Below are 7,334 nucleotides of genomic sequence, written 5' to 3' on the forward strand. Positions count from 1 at the left end.
TGAGCAAACAAATTTACACCAGATGAATATGGGGTATGATATGGGGTAAAATGTGGTAGTGCTGTACTTCCTAAAGATTCCATCACATTAGAATCAATAGCCATGAGATCCACTGAATGAAGTCAAAATTGCCTTTCAACACACTGCCATGAACCAATATTCAAACATGCATCACTGTAACTAAGACTACGTAAAGGTAAATCTGCCTCGTTCAAATCAAATCAGGGTAAATATTAGCCAACTTTATCGAACCCACCAAAAATCCGAGGAACCGTACACATTGTTGGGGTTGCAGGCATGATTTTTCAAGTGATATTGTGTAACCTAAACGGGTTAAAATTTGAAGTAGAGCGTATATCACCCTCAAACAATATTCCTTTGCTTCCAAGTCATTAATGCCCTCTGACGGGTTAGCTATCATCAAATGGTCATCAATATACTGAGTTGTTATTACATTCAATTTTCTAAGATAAGATGTAATTGTCATTCCAACATTTTGATAAACATATGGTGAGGTCTTCCATACAAAAGGCAAAACTGTGTAAACCATGATAAATATACCAAATTCAATCCCAAAGTAAGTCTGTGACAGAGCAATGTGTTCATAACCTGACTTTTCATCACATGTTGCCATCCATGCCTCTGAATCTATCAACCTATGAACATCATTTAAAGTTTCAAGACGAAACGGAGAATCTCTTATCTACAAATTTAAGTACCTTCCATTCAAACATAGCCGTGGTTTAGATGGCTCTACTAACAAAGACATCACAACCCTAGACATGTCACATTCAACGATCTTCCCTAGATCTCTTATGGCTCCTGACCTTATTTTCTCATACAAAATCTGGCATACAAACTCTCTCTGATCCCTACAACTAACACTATTTTCTAAGAAAATACCAAGAGGTTCATCACTGTCATAAGAAACACATTTTTTCCTTTGAAATGTGAAAAGAATTCCATAACATCTTCACCTTGTGTAAGCCACCTACTTATTCTAAACTGAACATCTTCATCTACTACTCACTTACTCAAAACTTCATTCCAATTATGAATACTATGATGTATCTGACCTGACTTATATAACTTTGGGTCATGCAACGGTAAATTTTTAATGTCAAAATCAACCCCTTGAAGAACAGACTCGGCTGTGGGATGTTTGGTTACAAATGAGGGAGTCCCACCTCCCAATGTCACCCATGATGAATTCTGTCTTAGTTCTACACGAGTTGGATTTTAGTATTCTATAACATTCATTTCCCTGTAAATATATAATATTCTATAACATTCATTTCCCTGTAAATATAAATTTATGGTTAATCTACCAAGAGTCCAACATGGGAGACATATGGGTGATGGAACCCCCTCACTTGTAACCTACGTGAATAATTAAGACTTAGTTGTCTTCAGGTTACAAGGTCAGACATTCCATAACATACACTTTCTCAAAATGTTTTAACTACTACGTCATCCATGTAAAACTACAAATAAACACGAAAGTGATGAAATACTGTGTTTATAAATCATACAAGATGTTGAGAATAACATCTTCACAATGATTAAAAAAATTCACAACCAAAATAATTCTTAACATTGCAATTGTGAAGGCACTAAAATAACCCATACTTTCCAGTGGAAATTATCTACTTTCTCCTCGCTTATTTCATATGTTCACAATCTGTTACATAGTGGCTTGATGATTCACAAAATAAGCATGTACCGCTACCCATACTCTGTTCCTATAATACCTCTCTTGATCCTGGGGTCCGACTGACCTATACACGTAACCCCCCCCCCCCCCCTTCATATTAAGTTGCATATGAATATTGCTGAGGAAATCCCTGGGCATTGGTGGATAGAAATTTCTTAAAACAGATTCCTGTTTTGGTGGCTGTATGTCCTCTTTACAGGAAGTATAATCCCTCTTAACTTCAGAAAAATGGCCTTAGTAACTGCACCTGCACCCCCCCCCCCCCTCCCCCCGTAAGACTTGAGATTCAAGAATAACTCCGGTTGTGAAATAAAATATGTATTAAATGAAAATAATGAGAAAAACACAGAGTATGAGAAAGATGATATATCCGGGAGACGGACACACTTGGCTCAGACGACTAACGTCCATACACGTTTATCACACGCCGACTCACACGAGGCTTCTCTCAGTAATTCCAAAAACCAGTCAAAACTCACACGTGATCGACCTCTTGTCACAATAAATACCAGATAACACAAAATACACACTTACACCCCCCATAAGAAGCGTTTACAATAAAACAATTAAAAAGTTAATAAAATGCAAATTGTAAGGTAACAGTTAATTCAAACGGAATCATCAAGAACAATAAAGTCTTTGCTAACGATAATTGTCTGTCTATTGACACGGTCATTTGAATGGATGCGCAGGAAATCACAATACGCTTTGGTCACGCGAAAACCAGTCTGGAAATGGATTTTCCGGAATTTTGGGCCACTTAAAGTCTTGAGTGCTACTCAGTCACCAACACTTAACTCTCGTGAAGGTCGAATCGCTGTATATTGTTGACGCGATTCTTTTGCCTTTATATTGTTGTCATGACAAAAGTCCCATATTTCGCGCATATATATACTTTTTTCCTCCTCATGCGGAATCATATTCTCCTCTGGATCCAGAAAAAGCTGTGACACAGAACTCTGACGACCTTATAGAGCATAAAATGGTAGAATCCGTGTTGTTCTGTTTGGTTCGGAATTATGAGCGAGAACAATTTCCGGATGTACGGAATCTCAATTGTCTTCTGAGGTAGCTGCTTTCTGTAGCGAACTTTTCAGGGTTCTATGTGAGCGCTCCACTGGGTTAGCTTGTGGACGGACAATAGGTGTAAAACTTTGCTTCACACTCCAGCGTTCACAAAACGATGCAGTCTTTTTCTGTAAAGACGGATCCGTTGTCTGAATGTAACTCACGAGGTGGTCCTAGAATGGAGAACAATCTGTCCAAAATGGTGATAGTTGTATACACAGTTGCAGCACGCAACGGCCACGCAATAACGAATCGGGTAAGGCCATCCATCAATGTGAAAATGTCTTCAAATGCAAAATCACAATGTAGAATTTCTCATGGGGTGGTATGGTAGAGTAATTGCGTTCTGTCTTGGTAACTTTTTCGACGCATGGTATTGCATGATCGAGTCCATGATCATCAGCTTACAATAATACACCAGCCAGTCCAGTATCCTTAGCATCAGTCTGCACAATGAGTATGTTAGCTGTGTCGCTAAAATTTGGGTGTTTCAGATCAGGTGATGACATCAAACACTGACGTAATACTTGGAAAGCAGATTCGGTATACGAATTCGAAATGTATCGCTTGAATTCAACTAGTTTGCTCAATGGTAAGGAAATATCTGAGTAGTTCGGGATGAAACACATAAAATATGTACAAAGTCCTAGAAAGGATCGGACCTCTTCCCATGTCCTTGGTATGGGGTAATCTCTGATTGCTGTCAAGTCTTTATCTCCGGGCTGAATACTCTTTTCGGATAATTTGAATCCCAAATAATTGACACTGTCCATAAAGAAATGACACTTATCAGTTCGCAGTGTAAGTCCTGCACTTTTGAAACAGTCAAACACTTTTTCTAGGGTCTGTAAATGTTCCTTTAATGTGGAGATGTATATGAGACAAGCATCAAGATAGATAAGTACATACTCAAATCCTAAGATGCTTGTAACATGGTGCATTACTCTCTGACATGCAAGCGGTTCAACTTTCAAACCAAAATACAGTCTCTGAAACTGATACACGCCAGAAGATGTCTGAAATCCAGTGAGACGACGACTGTCCTCCGTCAAGGGAATCTGGTTGAAAGCGGAACACATGTCAATTACATTAAGGAACTTGGAGTTTTTAAAGGTGCATCATAGCCTCATGTGGGTCATCAAAGGGAATGTTTCATCCTGAAGTTCAGAGTTAAGAGAACGAAAATCAAGGCAAAATCGTTGAGTCGCGTTTCCGTGCGAGAACAATATGCGACAAAATGTCAGTTCTGCTGTGTTCAATCACTACCAACTGTAACATTGACTGTACTTGACTTTCTATTTCAGCAGACATTTTAGGGTTGAACCTGTATCTACGAGATCTCACTTTAGACAGATCAGCATCTTTTTTCAGTTTCAGTTGATAGGGATATTGACGAGCACATCCTAGTCCGGTAAACACATGCTCTTTGTATCTTGATAACAAATTCAATAACTTGGATTTGGGCTCTTTATCTAACTGACCAATGTTCCATGAAGGTTTGACAGAATTTTCACACGACACATGCTTAACATTACACTCTGTCTGATCAATGTAACTATCATCTAAGGTACTCGTGTGATCTTTCACTTCTGTAGCCAATCCAACTGTCTGGGCTTTGTAAACAGACTTACTGTAGGTATCCGGGTTCATCACAATAATCTGTGGGTTGTCTGTGGATGACACCGTGCGACCAAGCAGTAATCTAGATTCCTCTTCATACTCACTAAAACGTTCAATGAGGACAGAAGAACTAGACGAACAATCGCCTGCCCCACGCAACAAACAATGTGAGAATGGTGGAATGACTGAATTTTCAGTAAGACGGACATTCATAACTGACTCTGAGTTCTGTTCAATCACTGATCCAAACTCCACTGAATTCTCTTGAGGTTTAAGTGTGACTTGGTCAAAATTACACATAACGTCCCAAACGATAAGAAATGTATCATTGTCCACATCAAGCACATGTAAGGAACAAGGTACTATGTTGTCATCAAAACAAATGTAGGTTTTCACAACACACTAGTCTTTAACGGTAATGATGACGGACCAGTTAAAACTGCGGTAGTATCGGTCAAGTCAAAGCCATGCGGAAATGCCTCACAAAGCATCTTGTATGAAATACATATGATTGCATTAGTGACGAGTTGTCCAATTTTCACGGACTTCATTGACTTTTCCATTTCTCTGTGGACCACGAAAATCTTTGTTTGGACAGTTCTTGGCCAAATGCCCCGACGTGAACAAGAATAACACTTAGCACTTTTCACCCAGTCGTCTGGTTTTCTCTTGTCTTGTTTGTCCTGTTGATCCCTCTCTCATTTGTGACACTTCTTAGCAAAATTTCCAACTCTGTGACAATAATTACATCTCAGATGAAACACATTCGAAGAGGGTTTAGAACTCTGAGTGTCTGTATCTGCTAGCCTTCTAGTTACATCAATCACATTGTCAAACTTGGGCATCTTAGGCTCCTGACAAATCACAAGCTGTAGCTGGTCCTTCAGCTTTGGGTTGTAAATACCTTGAACGAATCGATATGCACAAAGTTCGGACCGGTTTCCCTTAGCGAAATTCGGGTAGGCTCTTCCCATTTACGGTATATTCTATGTCCATAATCATCAATAGACTCACCGGGTTTCTGTGTAATCTTGTGGGAATCCGATGCAGCTGTCTGTCGTTTTTCGTCCGTGCGATCTATTTCCTTGATCAGCGCTGCCTTCAACAAATCGTATGACTTCTTACTGTCACTATGAATATCACGGAATACTTTCGTGCACAATCCGGTTAATAAAAAAAGCGCCAACTGCTTCAGTTTCTTGTTAGCGTCCAAATCAAATCCCCAAGTTTTTATTTCAAAAACATCGTCAAAGTACTGGGTGAAAGTCATAGACTTCGGGTCGAACATCGGCATCTTCTGTTCACAGGACTCCGCCATCGCTGTCGTACTCCAAACGTTTAACGCACGAAAGTTCCAAGCTGCCACCAAATGTAAGACTTGAGATTCAAGAATAACTCCGGTTGTGAAATAAAATATGCATTAAATGAAATAATGAGGAAAACACAGAGTAGGACAATGATGACATATCCGACAGACGGACACACTTGGCTCAGACGACTTACGTCAATACACGTTTATCACACGCCGACTCACAGGCAGCTTTTCTCAGCAATTCCAAGAACCAGTCAAAACTCACACGTGACCTCTGGTCACAATAAATACCAGATAACACAAAATACACTTACACCCCAAGAACCGTTAAACATAAATTTCCCATGTCAATCTTGCCTACATCCTACTACATTGTCTATACAGTTCTTCATACACATGTCCTCATGGTTCACTTCCTAGCTAACCTAGATAATTCATCTAAACGTAATAAAATCAATGCTTCACTGGGCTGGGACTGGGTACAGAGAACTTTAATCTTGTCCTTCACGTGCTGAATCTGCGTACCATCCCGGTCCTTGACGTCAATTCTTGAATCTTGTAGCTTCATACGTTTTCCACCATTTGAATCCTAAAATGCATAAATCACTTGATAATGATTATCATCAAACAAGGAGTACCTGGTTGAAGTGAATATCGTTTAACCATTTATTCAAAATAATTATTCCCTATCAATGCAAACTAATAGGTTAGAAATCAACATATCAACAATTCATAGTGAATAACTAATAATTACATATCACTAATAATTAATCACTCTTTTGATGAAAACCCTAATCCGTTAACAAAGAGTACCTGTTCTTTGCTGCCATCCTTGAATTCGAAGTATGCCCTTGCTTTCGATCTACCGTTGTTGCTGACGAGTGACCTAATTCTGGATCATGCAAATCCTGTCCTTCTGGTTGTCCTTTTTCATTAGCATGTAAGATGCAGACATGGAGTAGTAACTTTGCAAAATCCTTTCCTATTATTTTAATTCAATTCAATAAAAATGGCATCACTTCTTCTTAACCTTCTATAGTTATTAATTAGAGATTTAAGAGCTATTACACTGTAATATTATAAATATCATTCCTTCATACATGACATAACTTTGTTATATTGTAAATAAGAATGCCTACCAGTTCCAGTAACTCAATCCCGTTTTCTCCAGTTATATCCTTTACAGCCTTCAATACATCCTCATTAGACATATTTTCGGTACACCTTGCAGAAGAAGTCCTAGCGAATTGTTTAATGCAATGTGCATCTTGAATATCCCTCAACTTTCTGAAAGCTGGTTATAATTGTTTTCCTTTCAGGGAATGTTTTCTTTTTAAAACAGTAGGTAACACCATCTACACCATCAAACCGGAAGTAAATCTAAAAAGCTGATTTATAAATAGATCCGTACATATCTACCAATTCCGGCCACAAAATTGAAAAATCAAAAAGATATAATTGATGAACCTCACACGTATGCTTGTTCTTATTTCAGAGGATAAATGACCATCTTTAAGTCCTCCTTAAAGATAGCTTAAAGGTGTTTAAAGGTAGCTTAAGGACGATCTTTAAGCCACCTTTAAGCTATATGTGTTGCTTAAAGGTGGCTTAAAGAAAGCG

General features: G+C 38.6%; 1 pseudogene; it reads right to left on the reverse strand.

The window, feature by feature from the left end:
- Window positions 1-1,646: 1,646 nt before the first annotated feature.
- Window positions 1,647-7,078, reverse strand: LOC128164808 (uncharacterized; annotated as a pseudogene).
- Between the last annotated feature and the right edge of the window lie 256 nt (window positions 7,079-7,334).

Source organism: Crassostrea angulata, chromosome 10 (genome assembly GCF_025612915.1).
Source record: "Crassostrea angulata isolate pt1a10 chromosome 10, ASM2561291v2, whole genome shotgun sequence".
In the NCBI taxonomy this organism is placed as follows: domain Eukaryota; kingdom Metazoa; phylum Mollusca; class Bivalvia; order Ostreida; family Ostreidae; genus Magallana; species Magallana angulata.